Source organism: Rhagoletis zephyria, unplaced genomic scaffold, assembly GCF_001687245.7.
Source record: "Rhagoletis zephyria isolate East Lansing unplaced genomic scaffold, Rhagoletis_zephyria_1.1 Rzeph_scaffold_02046, whole genome shotgun sequence".
In the NCBI taxonomy this organism is placed as follows: Eukaryota; Metazoa; Arthropoda; class Insecta; order Diptera; family Tephritidae; genus Rhagoletis; species Rhagoletis zephyria.
This window is the reverse complement of record NW_016159130.1, coordinates 55,308-73,671: the sequence shown is the minus strand read 5'-3', so window position 1 is coordinate 73,671 and position 18,364 is coordinate 55,308. Positions and strand designations below refer to the sequence as shown.

The 18,364-nt window shown below is 34.0% G+C and overlaps 1 pseudogene; it reads right to left on the bottom strand.

Annotated features, from left to right (window-relative positions):
* Positions 1–11,651: 11,651 nt before the first annotated feature.
* On the bottom strand, positions 11,652–12,724 carry LOC108365900 (uncharacterized; annotated as a pseudogene).
* Between the last annotated feature and the right edge of the window lie 5,640 nt (positions 12,725–18,364).

The following is an 18,364-nucleotide window of genomic DNA, read 5'->3' as shown; positions in this document are numbered from 1 at the left end:
TAAGTTAAATGAATTTTCAAAAGATCGGTCCAATCGAAATGGGTTTGAAAATAATTTATTTCCGAACTGTATTTAGGAGAGTTGCCATGTGCTTAAAAAATCAAATTCAACTTAATTCATCAGTTAATTGAAATACAATTAACAATTTCAAACGATATAAAGATTTTAGTTTGAAAATACTTTTAAATCAGTTGCAGTCTCAACAATACTGAGAGTATGCAAAAGACTTGTGCTCTTGTCGACTCACAGTGGGGTAATTGATGTCGATATTGCGTATTAATTCAAAAAATGAATTTCAAAATGCAAAGAACGGTTTAGTTCCAAATGAAAGTAGATGAAATTCTACATCACTATGTAATCAAATATTTGCCCAAAAATTTATCGTTTTCTTGCAATATACTCTTAAATTCGACACTTTTTCCTTTGAGTGTGCGCAAAGTGAAAAACGTGTTTTTATATTTAAAATTTCCAAGCTATATCTTTATTTGATTCCTCTTAGTGCAGTTTTAACAAAATTTTCTTGCTAAAAAATCTTTTGTTACACTATTTTATTTTATTCCTTTGATTGTACATGTTAAACTAAAGCTTGTTAAAAAAATTATTTTTTTTACATTATTTTATTTTGAACTTTTTAGTTTTATTTTATATAACCAGGACATAGTATTTTTATTAATGGCTGACTCTCCATTTATGGGCATAATACATTTAATATAAGCGGTGTAAATCTTTCGATCATCTGTTTAGGCCGAGCAAAACACGTTGAGTTCAGGTAGCGAAAAAATTGTACGATGGAAAAAATGGCAGAAAGTTGGCAACTGTTGAACTGAGCGGAACTACTCAACTGTGAGTTTCGAGGACAAACAGTAAACGGTTAGACAATCTTAGTCTTATGAACGCGCCCAATGTGTCACGAATTAGGAGCATTATCAGAAACGAATCGGTGTCTTATTTAATTTAAGCATTCAGGTCAAGTACAAACCAAACACCAGATACTACAGATATTCGTATAGAAATATTACACGGTTAACAGCTGATTCATTCAAACTAATTTCCGGTATTTTATCTTACCAAGGAATTCACAATAGAATCTATCATCTATGCTATCTCTAGCGGTAGTGAAAACGCTGTCAAAAAGCTGTTAAGCGAATATCACACGATTTGTACATTTGTACGGATTTTTACATTTTGGCAGTCACAGAGTGGTGTTGTTTAGAAATTTGAGTTCAGCTCAACAAAAGAATTTCCGAACAACACCACTCTGTGCCTGCCAAAATGTACAAATTGGATGATCCCTGTTTAAGATGAAGAGCTGCGAAAACGTTAATATTTAACGCTAATATAAGTGCTTGAACGAAGTTCCCCAGTAGAAATTTAATGCATACGNGAAATCGATTTTTTCACGTTCCAAGAGGCTCAAAACTTTTGCTTTACCCATATTTCGCGGAAATTTTTAATCAAACGAGTTGGTTTTGCAATTTTAATTTGATTCACGTCAAAATATATGCAAACTTATCACACACCACTTTAAAATGTACACTGCGTCTATTTCAATGACTAACCAAAAGAGCACATGATTATTTAATCGTTTAGAAAACTGCCATAGCACAGCCTATGTGTTTGTCAAATCGAAAATTCGCGACAGGTAATTTTTGGTCAAAGTTTGACTTCCAGTAAGAAAATTTTATTGGACATTTAGCTCACACCTGTTTTTAACTAAATCAGTTTGCTTTAAAGAAAAGTTAATGCGTTTATCCAATGACTAGGAGTGTATAAAGAAATACGACAACGTACATTCGCTAGAATTTGAATTTATTCGGGGAAATTCATAAATACGCATGAATTGTTCACACTAATTCTCTCATATAGCAAGCATTCTTCATGAATGCATACAACCGATTTCTACTGGGACATCAATTCCCTGTGGGGAAAATCTCTAGTTCTAAACTGGTGCGCATGTAGTACGTTTAGACCCAGCACTGGTTCGCGATAAATCTCTTTTGCATACAAACAACTGGCGAATTTAACATGGCGATGTCCTAGGAAGTGTCAATTGCCCCCCGCTGCATCCCTTTTTCGATAGTTCCGAACTAGTCCTAAATTCTATAGTTCCGAACCAGTTCTAAAATCGACAAACGAAAGAAAAAAGTATCATGATTTTTCAATCTTTTTGGTTCTTCCGTGTGTGCGATTTTACATTATTTTCAATGAAACGTTTTTTTCAATTTGAAATTAAATTTGTTTGAATGATTGTAAGAAATGTACATTTACATACCTTTGGCTGTAGCTGACTTTGCAGAGGTGCTCGCTGTTATTTGTTACATTCCAGTTGGCCCCAAGATGTTAGTATGTTAATACAAAGTTTTGTTTTGTATTACCAAACCATGAACTAGCATCTGCGAAGTGCGGAATGAAAGTACATTTGAACGAAAAAGCCGCCAAACACATATCTATGTAAAGTAAACAAGCCCCCGCTGCATCCCTTTTTCGATAGTTTCGAACTAGTTATAAATTCGACAGTTAAGATCTAGTTCGTTCTGCGTCCCTTTTTCTATAATTCCGAACCAGTTCTAAATTCGTCACTTTAGATATAGATTTCTAATGAAAAAAGAGAATTAAAATAGTTTTTTTAAGAGACCCACATTTCGCTGATTTTGAACTGGTGGGGATCTATTTACTATCGGACTGGTTCGTTTTTGGCGATAAAGATCTTGTACGGAACCAGAAATTTTATGCACCAGTCCGCGGTTTCCCTGCAGGGTTATTACAAGAATATATATATAGCATTCTGTAGACGCATATGTATGTAAGTTAACTGCATACAAATGTATGCATGTATGTATATCCATACATGAGGAAACATGCCATACGGAGGTATACCGCGCGGTACCATAATGCTGCTGCTTAAGCATGCCTTTATAATGAAAACAGCTCCTAAGTATTAAGATTTTATTTTGTTGCTTTAAATAGAAAAGTTCTTTAAATGTAAAGTCTATCTTAAACTGAAGCATTTTCACCTAAGCTAAGGGCAGGTTGCTCAATGTATGGTAATCACCAGTACATCATTATCGACGATTTCGACATCATGCATATAACATGTGATCGATAAAGCAGTGGTTGTATTTAACTGGAGCTTCTACCTCCGATTTTTGTTGATCAGACATTGAACAACGGGCCCTAAGCCTTTTGACGACTTCGGTATGTTTACCTTTACCATACCATGGCACATGACTATGCAGCATTATCCACATCGCCTTAACAGTATTCAGAAGAAACACATCGTACTCAGGGCTGCCAATTTGTCTCAAACCGTGCCATTTTTGGCCGTATTTTACTTCAAATGGCACTTAATTTTTAAATTTGGCATAAACTGCCAAATTGGCACTTTCGAAAAATACTAATATTTCAATACATTTTTGGGGAATCCTTTGCATGTACTTCTTTTTGTCAACTAAAATTTTCTAATTCCTACACTGAGGGAAAAAAATATTAAAATCAAATAGAAACGTAATTGAACTTACAATAAACGTCAACGAAAGTACTGTATATTGGTAAATATTCAATACAATTACGCGCATATTAAAATGACCGAGTTTGTTCTGAAAAAGCATCCATGAAGTGAATAATCAAGACAAAAACTAAAAAAAAAGTATTTAACTTGCATGTTGCCTGCAGTGGAATTCAAACCCTGACCATCTCTGGATATCAACAAATTGTGGCATACATCTTTGCGCAATCAGCTACACCCAGGCATATAAGTTTGCTTTCAAATGTTGAATATACATCAACACCACAGCACGCGATTTGTACTGATAAACATGTACTATGTATGAATGTGTGTGTTGTCACCGCTCTCAGAGCGGCGCTCTGCATGCTTGGGTTTGCGTATGTACACTCATATATATACTCAGATGTGAACAGTCAAATACCTGCGTCATAAATTTTGTATGAAAAAATTATTTTTAAATTCGAACATTTTTAAACGATAATCAAATATAAAGTATTCATTTTTACTATGCATTATTTCCCTCAGTGTATAGTGTATACAACTGGTTTATCTTACTTTGCATTGGACTTTTGTTTTAGGAATGTGTTTGTAATTTTAATGCTAAATGAGAAGAACTAAAAAGAATGACAGCTTTTTTGGTACTTTTATTTTTCTATTTGACACATTTTGGCACTGTTTTATCATCAACTGCCAAATTGGCACTTTCGAAAAATAGTAATATTTCAATACATTTTTGGGAAATCCTTTGCGTGTACTTCTTTTTGTCTACTAAAATTTTCTAATTCCTATAGTGTATACAACTGGTTTATCTTACTTTGCGTTGGACTTTTTTTCACGAATGTGTTCGTAATTTGAATGCTAAATGAGAAGAACTAAAAAGAATGACAGCTTTTTTGGTACTTTTATTTTTCTTTTTGGCACATTTTGGCACTGTTTTATCCTCAATATGGCACTTCATAGATAAGTATAGTTGACAACCCTGATTGTACTAACTGAAATTTTTTCGCGCGATAGTAGAAGTACCTATGTATGTTCACTTTTAAGATGCATGCATATGAATTATGTGTGGCTTTTATTGTATCTCGTGTATTACCATCAGTTTTGCCAGAACTTTTTGGAAAAAATGGCTAAATTGGCAAAAAAAAACGGCTAAACGGCTAAACTGTTTCAACTAAATTTCACCTTTTTTATTTAAATAAATCACAAGCAGGAAGACTATGTCTTGGAGAGAATTTGCAAATTCAAGCTGAAAAAAATTTTGCCAGCAAGAATTTGCAATTAGGTAAAACATATGATTGTGGCACATGGTTGGATTTTTTCTCGACGATAATTTGAATAAAAAAGTTCGTTAAATTTAAAAATTTACTAACTTGAGCGATTTTAAAATGAAAAATGTAAGTAAATACTTGTTTACTTAATTAATTTAGTTAGTTCCAATGATTTGAAAGGTACTCGGCTGTAAAAAACTGTACAGCCAGAGTCGATATAGTAAACCCGACAAAGAAATTGAAACGTGTGTTGAAGTCGGACTACGGTTGCCAGACGTACTGATTTTATCAGTACAGTACTGATTTTTCAACTCTTGTACTGATTTTATTAATTTCTTCAATCAGTACGCTAATGTCCTGATTTTTCAAAATTTGTACTGATTTGTACTGAATTTTCTATTCAAACAAAATACTTTAGTATTTTCTTAAGGTTTTTACATTACGTTGGAACTTCCTTAAACTGTACTGTAAAAAATAAGAAAAAATAATTTAATTATAGTTGACATGTTTTAGAAAATATTTGATATGCCCAAGAAATTAATACAACAAAAAGATCAATCGTTTTGTGGACATATCGCCGGGTCGTTACGCACCAGTTGCGATAATATGATGGAGCTTAAATTATTTAAAAAGAAAGCTTACATTTTTGTCGAGTGTTGTTAGTTATCTCGAAAATAACTTTCAGTTTAATAACAATAAATAAATGACAGTATCAGATTGGAAGGGGATATCAAGTGTGGTTGGAACGATGGACAAATAAGGAAAGCGAAAAGCCATTCCCAAAATCAGCAGCAGAAGTTCTCGGTAAATGTGACGAATATGATTTTCCATTGATTAACAAACTTCTCCGCATTCTGGTCACACTTCCAGCTAGTAACGCTACTTCCGAAAGAAGTTTTTCAACCCTTCGCCGGTTAAAAACATGGTTGCGTAGTACCATGAATGAAGAAAGAATGATAGGTCTAGCACTTTTCACGTAAACTGCGATATTGAAATTGACAATGAAAGGATAATAGAAAGATTCGCAAATGGAAAGCTCAAAATTGGATTTGCAGTTTAAGTTATTACAATAAAAATTCTTAATAAGTTGTTAAGTTACTTAATTATATCCCTTATTTTACCTACATTAATAAACCCAAGGTATAACTTCACATCTTGTGTTTTTTTTTTTAAATAGTGCATGCAATTGTTTCATTAGACCTTGGTTGCGTAGTACCATGAATGAAGAAAGACTGATATGTAGGTCTAGCACTTTTACACGTAAACTTCGATATTGAAATTGACACTTAAAGGATAATAGAAAGATTCGCAAATGGAAAGTGCAAAATTGAATTTGCAGTTTAAATTATTACAATAAAAATTCTTAATAAGTTGTTAAGTTACTTAATTATATCCTTCATTTTACCTACATTAACAAACTCAAGGTATAACTTTACATCTTGTGTTTTTTTTGAATAGTACATGCAATTGTTTTATTAAATATGTAGACCTTGAACCAAATTCACAAAATGAAAAGTAATATTATATCACAAAACACTTTACTTCACACTTCATAAAAAATACTCGAACCTATATTTGCATGAAAAATAAATTAGGGTTAGATGCCTGTAATTTAACGCCCAATCTTTGTTGCTTTGCTGCTGGCCGTTCCACCATTACGAATTTTACTTTGACCCTTATTATGAGCTGCATTCGATTTTCGATCTTCGCTGGCTATCGAAGATCGAAAGTGAAATTCGTATTATGAGCTATGCAAGCGTGTCGAAATTTTCGTTGAGTATCGAATTTTCTGTCGAACAGAATTTTGTGAAGTGTTAGAAAATTGTGAAAAATATGATTTTGTATATATTTTCTTACATTTTGGCGGCTAGACACTAAATTTAAACAATTTTTATTAATTTCATGCAGTTCTAACATCGTGAATACTAAACACAAGCTCGAAAGGCTGGTTTTACTCTGAGAACAAAATCGTAGCGCTGTTGAGTTTTAAAATATTTTAAATAGATTTGGCTCACAAACGCCTCTTTAGATGGTCGGAACTTTTTAATGAATCTGTAGACAAATTTCTTAAATATATTTTATATCAAAATATATTCGAAAGACTAATAAACTTAAACTCTCTTAAACATTTGCTACTCCTGGCCAGTTTACTAAGCTCTCATCCTCTGACGAATCGTTGAACCAGAACTCGTTGTACTCATTTTACCACGTTTTTATAAACTTGCTTTCTTTTTTACTTCATTTTAATTAGAACAAATTTACATAAATATGTATAAGCACACTATTTAGTTTGCTCGATTTGTAAACAAAGCTTCTCAGCGGTGAAAAATATACTATTGTGAACAGCCTAAACGAGCGAAATTCACAATAGCGCTATTCTTCATCGAATGAGCGCCATAATACCAAATGAAAATTCGTTCGCTCAGCGCTTTCGACCACAGTCGAAAATCGAATGCAACTCATAATAGGGGCCTTTATTTTCTGAGTCATCAAGTTGACTTTATCTACACGGATTTTTCAAAAGCGTTTGATAAAGTATCCCATGCTATTCTTATTAAAAAACTGTCCCCAATTGGCCTTCAATCCAGCTTGTTGCTGTGGTTTGAGTCTTATCTTGATAAAAGAATAAGCTTTGTCAGCGTTGAAGGTGTTCACTCTAGATCTTTTCTTGCTACCTCTGGTGTACCACAGGGTAGCGTTCTAGGACCATTACTCTTTGTTTTGTTCATCAATGATATTGCTGACAATTTAACGAACTCCCGTTGCCTTTTATTTGCTGATGATCTTAAACTATTTCAAAAAGTTCAGAATTCGTGTGATGCTAAGAAACTCCAAGATGATATTGACTCAGTAAATGATTGGTGCTCAAGAAACCATTTGTTTCTAAACGTTAGTAAGTGTGCTGTAGCAACTTTTTCTAAGTCAAACTCCACAATACCTACATGGTACTTTCTCTCTAATTTGCGCCTTAGCGTGGTAAAGGAAGTAAAAGACCTAGGTGTAGTATTTGATTCTAAATTTTCGTTTATACCTCATCTTAATTATTTATTACCCAAAGCATATTCATTATTAGCTTTTATTCGCCGAAATAGCACTAATTTTACGGATCCTTATACTCTATAATCTTTGTATATTAGTTTAGTACGCTCGAAGGTTGAATATGCTTCTATCGTTTGGAATTCAATATATTCGGTTCACTCGCATCGCCTTGAACGTGTCCAGAAGTGCTTTATACGTTTTGCTTTGCGTTCCTTAAATTTCACAGATCCAGTGCCTACGTATGATGCTCGATGTAAACTTATAGATCTTAAATCTCTAGAGAACAGAAGAAATATTCTATCAGTAAAGCTCATTACAGACATTGTAGTCCGCAGCTGTTCAGTTTAATTAACTTCAACGTACCATCTAGAATTCTCCGTTATTCTCCTTTATTTAATGTAGGAGTGTGTCGGTCTAATTAGGCTTTAGATTCTCCAATTAATAGAGCTTTAAGGGAGTTTAATAGAATCTCTTCTAAGTATGAAATTGACTTTGTGCTTGAAAAAAATTATGTTAAGAATGTTGTAACCCAAGCTTTTTAAAATTTAGCATATACATAATGCGTACGTATAATTTTTGCACATCTATATATATAAAATAATAGCCGTTTTCGTTGTTCCTTGCATATATGGTCCTATTATAGGCTACCAGAAGGCTCGGTAGGTGGCGCTGGGGTCGAGTTATTTATAAAAATCGTATTTATGAACAGATATATTTTAAATTCAAAATGTAAGCTACCAGCATGATGGCAAACACGTTTACCAAAAATAGACCCGCTAGGTGGCGCGGGAGCCGAGTTATTTATAAAAGTCGTATTTATGTATGAACCGATTTCTTTCAAATTCAAAAGGTATAGTTTCAGCATAAGGGAAAATGCGAAAAATGGACCCGCTAAGTGGTGCTGAAGTCGAGTTATTTATAGAAGCCGTATTTATGAACCTATTTTGTTAATACACAATCGAAACGTTTATTACTTTCATGTTGATTTTTTTCATTCGAAACATATTCAGCCTTATCATGAGTTTCATCTTCCCTGAACCGGTTCACTTTTCGCTTTTGGTTTCCATGTATTTACTATGGAAGGAATCAAAATTTTCGCGTGATATTTTTTTCGGGCGAAACTCAGGATAAGGAAAATTTTCGGACTAAACTCAAAAACCACTCAATAGATCCCAGTCAAATAGCCGGAGGTCCTATTATAGGCTACTAGAAAACACGCTGGTGGCGCTGGAATAGAGTTACTTATAAAAGTCGTGTTTATTAACAGATTTCGTTCAAATTCGCTGCGTGGCTACCTGTATGATGAAAAATTCCTTTGCTAAAAATGGACCCGCTGGAGGTTAGGTATTTAGAAAATCCATATTTTTTATCAAATCTGATTGGAATTCATAATTCGTATTCATTTCATGACAAGCAAAGGTTTTGCAGAAAAGAGACCCAATGGATGACGCTGTATCGGAAATATATAGAGACCCCCACGGGTTTTGTTTATCTTAGACGAATTTACTTTTCAGCTGGCTAAATCAAGGATGCGTTTAAGTATGCATATAAAGGCACGTGATCTTGCATCTACCTCCGATTGACGAAGTTGCTCGAGGCGGCCGTTATTACAGCAGTAAGACTCAAAGAAACCAATTCATAAATATTAAGACGAATTGAAAAAGTGGCGAATTGACAAGGAAAGATTCGACCACATCTGTCCAAGAAGGAACACGATAGGTATATCAATGGCTTCATTTGAACGATATTCATAAAATCACTCGTCTCATTTAGCCAATGTACGCGAAAACTTTTCATCCTGTAGGGCAGCGAGGATTCTTGGCCTTCCTATAATTGAAAACGCTCATCTGTGCTCTTGAGTTTCCGTATAAGGACTTTTATTGGCTTACATGGTATACCGGACCAATGCTGAAGTTGCAAGACCATAGAAGAATATTACGCACGCTTGGCAGAGATCTCACAGGTGGAAATAAGACCATAGGTAAAACGCATTACATCGAGGGATTAGTATTCCATATGGAATCACAGCGCTACTATTCTTGGCATATGTGTGAGGAGGATTCCGTTTTTTAGTCGTTTCAATTTAAACTAAAAATGTTTACTTTACAGACTGCTTTTGCTTTTAAATGCTATTTTTGAATTGGCCAACGCACAAGATCTTATTAGGCGCCGCTAAGCAAGCGGACATTTGCTAGTTATGTATACATAAGTATAAGAGTATTTTTTTGTTGTTATGCGTAGTCTTTAAGAACTTGTTTCATAGACGAGCTAAATAAATAAATAAATAATAATAAGCGGAATCGGCCCAATTTTATGTAACCCTGCCTGACATGAAAATTTTCTCCGCGATAAGGCTAATAGCCATTTCTAATAGATTTTGGGCCGCGTAGTCAAAAATGAAAGCATATATATTTCAATATTAAGAAAACAAGGCAAATAGCACAATCGGCTAAAAACTGCAAATTTTTTTACAAAACGGCTAACAAATCGGCTGCCGGCTAAACCGAAATTTCTCCGGCTGTTTTCAATCGCAACCGGCTAAATCTAGCCCGAAAATGACTAAAATGGCAACACTGATTACCATAACTCCCTGTGTGGGGAAACCAAATTATGTAATTCTTAACAGAAGTGCTTAAAAATTAACAGTTTGACAATCTAAGCACTGTTGAGGTTGATTCCCGGTATTTCTCTTACTAGCGCCTGCAACTATACTTCTAATTTACTACCGCCGGCAGCTTTAACAATTTTATAGTGAAGCTTGTAAAAATAAAATAAGTTAAGGTCTCGTCAAAGTTACTAAAAGGTGAAAAAGTGAAAGGAGTTACTCAAACTCTAATGAAAATAAAATTACAGTTTAAAAAACTAAAACCTCCCTATTATAATTGCCATTCGCACTGTCATCAGGTATGTAACTTGAGAATATAAATCGCTGCATCTTTTAGGCGCATCAATATTACATAGTTACATCCCGAGCTAATAAAAGGAAGGTAATAATTACTAACAATTTGTACTAATTTACTTCGTTTTTAAAAAAGTTTGTCGCGCGAATAGCAAACCGGCATTTAAATATCTGCATACATACATATACCTACCTAACCAATTATGCATGTACGCTGAATTCGCCGACAAGCTTTTTTAAAAACGAAGTAAATTAGTACAAATTGTTAGTAGTTTTCATTAGAGTTTGAGTAACTCCTTTCACTAACTGGCTTTTAGTAACTTTGATGAGACCTTAACTTATTTTATTTTATTTATTTCAGTGCAGTTTTGACAAAATTTTCTTGCTAAAAAATCTTTTAATACAGTACTTTACTTTATTCCTTTGATTGTACATGTTAAATAAAAGCTTGTTTAAAAAAAAATATGTTTTTCCATTATTTTTTTTTGAACTTCTTAGTTTTATTTTATATAACCAGGTTATCTATATATATAATAGCTCTTACCCGGTGCGCTTCGCTACACCTAAATCGATTAAAACTCTTAAGGGTTTTTACTTTGTGTTTTATTTGTTGTTGTAAAACTATTACTTATTTATATAACATTTTGGTATACAACATTTTTGGTTTTTCCACCTGGCGCGTAAATGAATAAGCACCTTGGTGTTCCCACTCTCGAACATGCGACATACAATTGGCCGTGGGAGAAGCACGGTTCTTCCAAATTGACGCCGCACACTCGAAACGTTTGCCCTTGCGATTTGTTGATGGTCATCGCAAAGGCAAGACGTACTGGGAACTGCAAGCGCTTAAATTCAAACGGCATGTCCGTTGGAATCATTGGAATGCGTGGTAAGAGTACAACTTCACCTGCTGCCTTGCCATTTAGTATGGTTGCTTCAATCAAATTGGGAAACAATTTTTTGACTGAAAGTCTCGCGATTCCAACTGTTCGCCTACAATGACGATTGCCACCTCATCGATTGTTGGTGCGTTGAATCGTCTGGCATGCTGCCCCATCGGCATTTTGTCTGCTCTGATGACGATTCGATGGTTATCAGACGGCATGCGGTCCAATGCGATTTTGAACAATCGAATCAATTCATTGTGTTCATGGAGAAATCTTTGCAAATTCAGTACGATTTCTCGCCTTGTGCCGGTCCCAATTGTACACCGTTGATTGAGTTGGTCAGTTTCATTACCGATAAAATATGTATATTTGCAAAAACTTATAGTCATCATTGGCAAATGGTAATAGCGAGCCTGCTCGATGGTATATTTGTCCCTGAATCTATAATGTTTGTGCAATGAAATTGGATGAATGATTGGAATATTTAAAAATGTCAAATGTTTCACTGGAAATTCAATGCAAAATAATCACCTTGAATGTCGGCATAAATGTATCTCTAATGATCTTTGTGGCACCAAAAGAAGTCATTTGAAAACATGAATTGTATGCTTGAATGTTCTGCAAAAAATGCTTAGATGTCGGCGATTCTCCAGTGAGCAAGGAATGTAATGGTTCTGGTGGCGGTTCCAATGCAGGCAGTTTCACTTTGCCACCGGATCAGCACATGCCAGCTGTTTCTCCTCGAAACTTCGCTGCATTGCAATGCGTACAAATAATATCCAATGCTCCAATGGAACCATGCAGGCTGTAGTCGCAGTCAGGATCGTAGTGAAAGCCAACATGTTCCATTTGATCGCGAAGACGAAGCGGAACTCTGCCTTGGCGATAATTTGGCCGTTGATTGTCTGCGGATTCAGCTCTAAACTGTGCACGCCGCTCTCTGTACACCGCTCTACCTCGGGCATTCACTTGAGCGCGTTGCTCTTCGCTTTGATTTCTTCTCCTTATTGACATTCGATGTGAATCACGCGTATGCCTGCCAACCGTATTACGTCTGCGTAGTGGAGGCATTTTCTAAAGTATTCTTTTCGAATAAATGTAGCAAATCGATTGAATTAAATCTGGAAAAAACACACAATTTTATTTTCCCCCATACAAAATCGACCCAGCCTAATGTACGTTCGTTTAAAATCTCCAGTAAAAACCAACCAACAGCAAAATTCCGGCGAAATGTCACCAGTTCTCTCACAAGAGAAAAATATCCAAAACAGTACGCGAACAGAAACTTTGCAGAAACTTGCAAGTTAGACGAACAGCTGATATAATTTTTGTTTACATTCAAAAGTGTAAGATTTAAAACGTACGAGAACTCATCACAAAGTGGTATCCTGACACAGTTTATTGATTAAACAAATAACTACTTTCTTCTTACAAGTTTAATTAGTCGCATTTTGTAATTTTTAACTCCCAAACCATCAAATTCAATTTTATGATTTGCGTAAATTCTAACCAACTGCTTTCCTGTTGGCAAATTGCTGTTGGAAAATTTTTTCCAGCAGAAACCAGCAGCTTTCCCTCAAAACGAAATGTCAGTTTGCTCTCTCAATTTCCCCCTCCTTTGCAAGTTTTTTGCGTACGCGAACGCAAAAACCTGAAAGTTTTGGTTAAACATGAACAATTAACAGCTACGCGAACGCAACTAATATCTATTGCAAAATTTTGAACAGACAAGACTAAAAAGTGGAAAATAAATAAAATAAAATAAAACTTTTTAACATACAACGCTTTTATAAATGGACTAAAAACTCGAAAATAATATTTCTTAGTCCCATAGAATTTGTGTAGATACGGTTGCCAGACGTACTGATTTTATCAGTACAGTACTGATTTTTCAACTCTTGTACTGATTTTATTAATTTCTTCAATCAGTACGCTAATGTCCTGATTTTTCAAAATTTGTACTGATTTGTGCTGAATTTTCTATTCAAACAAAATAATTTAGTATTTTCTTAAGGTTTTTACATAACGTTGGAACTTCCTTAAACTGTACTGTAAAAAAATAAAAAGAAAATAACTTAGTTATAGTTTACATGTTGTAGATAATATTTGATATGCCCAAGAAATTAATACAACAAAAAGATCAATCGTTTTATGGGCATATCGCCGGGTCGTTACGCACCAGTTGCGATAATATGATGGAGCTTAAATTATTTAAAGAAAGGCTTACATTTTTGGCGAGTGTTGTTTGTTATCTCGAAAATAACTTTCAATATTCGAATGGCTTTTGCCTATAACTTACACCAAGAGTTTTTGCGTAGTTGAAAAATTATTTAAGCCATGAGGAAATATAGATGAGCTCCTTAAAAAGTGGTACTTTTCACAGTATGACAGGATCTTAAGAATAAAGTTTGTTTCCTGGCGCAAAGAGAGCAACCGGCTTCTAATTAAAATTTTTGAAAGTGCACTTCAAATTAAAAGCAATTTTAAAATGAAATGTATAGAATTCTTTGACTATTTAAACACTGAAAATGGGAATGATCTCATTATTGCTATTCGAAAAGTCACAAATATAAAATAATTTATTGGCTCCTGTGTATGATGATGTGTACACTCATGTTAAAAGGGATAACACTCTTTTTAATGAACTATATTTTATTTATATACCAAAATATGGTTAAAAACAAGACCGCTGTTACTTACATTCATAATTTTGCTTTGAATGAAAATGTACTGAAAAGTACTGATTTTTTTAGCATGAAAAAGTCTAATATACTGATTTCGCGCATGAAAATTCTGGCAACCCTATGTGTAGATACCTTTTGATTTTGAAATTTTAGCAGAAGTCATTATAAACCATTTATGAGTTTGAAAATGCAAAGCGTGGGGCGCTTGTAATAGACCTGAATTGATATGAAGGGTAATATATGTATGAATGTGGATATATGCATAACAACCGCTTAATATCGATCTCAAATTTGTACTTTCTCTGTAGAAGTTTTAGGTCTATGTTATATAGTTTGACTATTGTCAATTAAATCTAATGCTTTGCATCGCATGCGCTCCACGTTTTTCGTTTTCAATCTCATAAATGGTTTATAATGACTTTTGCTAAAACTTCAAAATCAACAACGGGCACTTAGCTCAGATGAAAATTCTTAAGTTTAAGATAGACTTTACATTTAAAGAACTTTTCTATTTAAAGCAACAAAATAAAATCTTTATAAGAGTTGTTTTCATTGTAAAGCTCCCTATGTTTATCTTCATCTAAAGCAGGGATCACAAGATTTTTACATTTTAACAGTTACAGATTGGTGTTGCTTGAAAGTTGTTATTGAGCTAAACTCATTATTTCCAGACAACACCACTCTGTGACAGCCAAAATGTGCAAATCTGTACAAATGCACAAATCGTGCGATCCCTGCTTAACAGCTTCTTTACAGCGTATTCACTACTGCTAGTGATAGCCGAGCGTAATATAGTATAAGATAAAGTACCGGAAATTGGTTTTAATAAATCAGCTGTTAACCTTGGGATATTTCTATAAGAATTTCTGTAGAGCACCTACCGGGTGTGTGGTTTGTACTTGATATGAATGCTTAAATTTCTGATAATGCTCCTAATTCTTGACACATTGGGCGCGTTCATATTGTCTAACCGTATACTGTTTGTCCTAGAAACGCACAGTTGCGTAGTTCCGCTCAGTTCAACAGTTGCCAACTTTCCGCCGTTTTTTCCATCGAACAATTTTTTTTCGACCTGGACTCAACGTGAGATGCTTAGCCTAAACAGATGGAGAGACAGCCCTTAATAAAAATATTACTAGTGAACCCGCATGGCATCAAAACGCCAACATTTAATTAATTTTTTTAAACAGGTGAGACTCTATTCAACAGCCTCTAAATATATTCCTAATGATTAATCTAAACCATTTCTCAGTGATGAGAGGTCTCGCATGGTGTCGGTGATGATTGATGAAATGAAAATCAAATTTCAAATCTCCCTGTAACTTAAAAAAATAAAACCTATGCACATCTATGTAGAATTCCAGTTCTTTAATTTGGAAATTTTAAATAACGGTGTACATCTGCACCTTAAAACCTTAAAAAAAAATAGATGGCAACTCTAATTAAAAATATTATCAGCCTATAGTTTTCTTAAAACTCTTTCGTTTGACACTTATATTTCGATATTTCATTTATGTATCTTTCGTATAAGTAAAACAAATTCGACTTTTCAAACAGGTGGCAACCCCTTTAGAAGTATTTTCAAACTAAAATCTCTCGTCTGGCATTGTTATACATATTTCAATTAACTGATGAATTAATTTGAATTTAATTATTTTAAGCTCATGGCAACTCTCCTAAATACAGTTTAGAAATAAACTATTTTCAACCCCATTTCGACTGATACTCATCTTTTGACAATCCATTTAACTTATTAAATAATTTGAGTTTAATTTTTTCAACAAAAAAAACCAAATGTTCAGTTTAAAGATTTCTTAACACTCGTTCTTTTGATAACCATATTTTAAAATTTCATGTAACTTATGTATAATTAAACGAAATACCACTTTCAGGCGGCAACCCTCTTAAAAATTATTTTCGAACTAAAATTTCCTTAAATATTTTTCATCCGACATTGTTATAAATATTTCATGTAAATGATGAATTAAGTAGAAGTTCTTTCTTTAAACACGTGGCAATCCTCCTAAATTTAGTTCTTAAATAAAAGATTTTAAACCCATTTCCATTGATAACCGTTGGTTAGTAATTAATTTAACTTATTATTGAAGCTCTTTCATTTGACATCCATCGTTAATGTATTTAATATGAAAAATAGTTCAATTAGACTTCTCAAATAGGTGGCAACCCAATTCAAAATATTTTCAAACTACTACCTTCTTAAACCTCTTTCGTGTGAAACCACTATTGCGATACCTTATTCACTTACCAAATTCCTTTAATTAAAATTGAATTACTTTTTTTAACAAGTGGCAACCCTCCTATACGTAGTTAAGTTATAAAGCTATTTCAAAACCATTTCGGTTGATGCCCATATTTAATAATTGATTTAACTTTTTAATTAATTTGAGCTTAATTTCTTAACAGGTGGCAACTTTTTTCGAAAAAGTAAATCCTTCTTGAACATCGACACCCTAAGCCCTTTAATTTGGTACCTCACTTTTGAAAATCGAACTGACGGTGCGGATCTGAGGGCATTGATTAGTAAATAACTTGAGTTTAATTATTTAACAGGAAACTATAAGCTAACTTTAAGTTGATTAGGAAGGAGCTAAAAGTCACTTATTATCTGTATATTTTCTTTGACGAAAGCTAACTATATTTCTATGGCGATGGCCGCGAAATATTCAAGGGTGATTTACCTCTGCATTAGATGTAGTCAAGGGTGGTTACCTCTGCATTTGATGTAACTAACTCGTTACTAACTACTTTTGGACATAAAATATCAATAGGAAAACAAAATATTTATTTTTATTTTTTTTAGTTTTTTATTTTTGTTTACTTTATTTATTTTATTATATTTCATATTTGTTTCCATATTCTGCTGTAGGTGGCCCCATATTCGAACTCCGTCAGACATAACTTCAAAATGATAATTTCGATCTTCCTTTTATTTGTCCTCAATTAGAAAAGGTATTTGCGAAGTGCAGGATATTTAAATAGAAACGCGTTTAAAGAAAACAATCTCGAGCTTTACCACTGCATTACTTGTCCACATGTTTAAAGTCAGCTTTTTGTAGCTAACTACAAGTTACATATTTTATAGAAATCCCGCAAAAAAGCTAACTACAAGTAGGTTATTTTTTATCAATTGATAGTTTTTTTCTGCAGGGTAAAACCAGTTTCCACATCTACAGGCCAAGCGCTTTAATTTGACATCCCACTTTTGGAAATCGAACGAACGGTGCAAATCTTTTATGCTGCGCAAAAAATGCCTTCGCGTATCTATATATATAAAATTAAGTGGCAAAACTTCCTGTTCGCATACTCCTCCTAGACGGCTTGCCCGATATCAAAGAAATTTTCAGGGGTGATTGGGGTCTGTGTGGAGGGTGCACATAAGAAATTTCATGTGTGTATCTTTGCACGTTTTGCAAAAACAAAAAAAAAAAATTAATTCTGTTTGGCTTTACGTGTTTTTTTCGGATTTCTATCATTCCTAGACGGCTTGCCCGATTTCAATGAAATTTTCAGGGGTGATTGGGGTCTGTGTGGAGGGTGCACATAAGAAATTCATGTGTGTATCTTTGCACGTTTTGCAAAAACAAAAAAAAAATTAATTCTGTTTGGCTTTACGTGTTTTTTTCGGATTTCTATCATTCCTAGACGGCTTGCCCGATTTCAATGAAATTTTCAGGGGTGATTGGGGTCTGTGTGGAGGGTGCACATAAAATGAAATTTTCAGAAGTGATTGGGGTCTGTGTGGAGGGTGCACATAAGAGATTTCTATCATTCCTAGACGGCTTGCCCGATTTCAATGAAATTTTCAGGGGTGATTGGGGTCTGTGTGGAGGGTGCACATAAAATGAAATTTTCAGAAGTGATTGGGGTCTGTGTGGAGGGTGCACATAAGAAATTTAATGTGTGTATCATTGACGTTTTGCAATTAATTCTGTTTGGCTTTACGTGTTTTTTTGGATTTTTATTATTGTTTTGCCGCAAGATTGGCAGTCCTGCCTTTTACTAATAAATAAACAGAAACAGCTGGCGAATGTTTACAATTATTAAAAAACATTGACAACAAA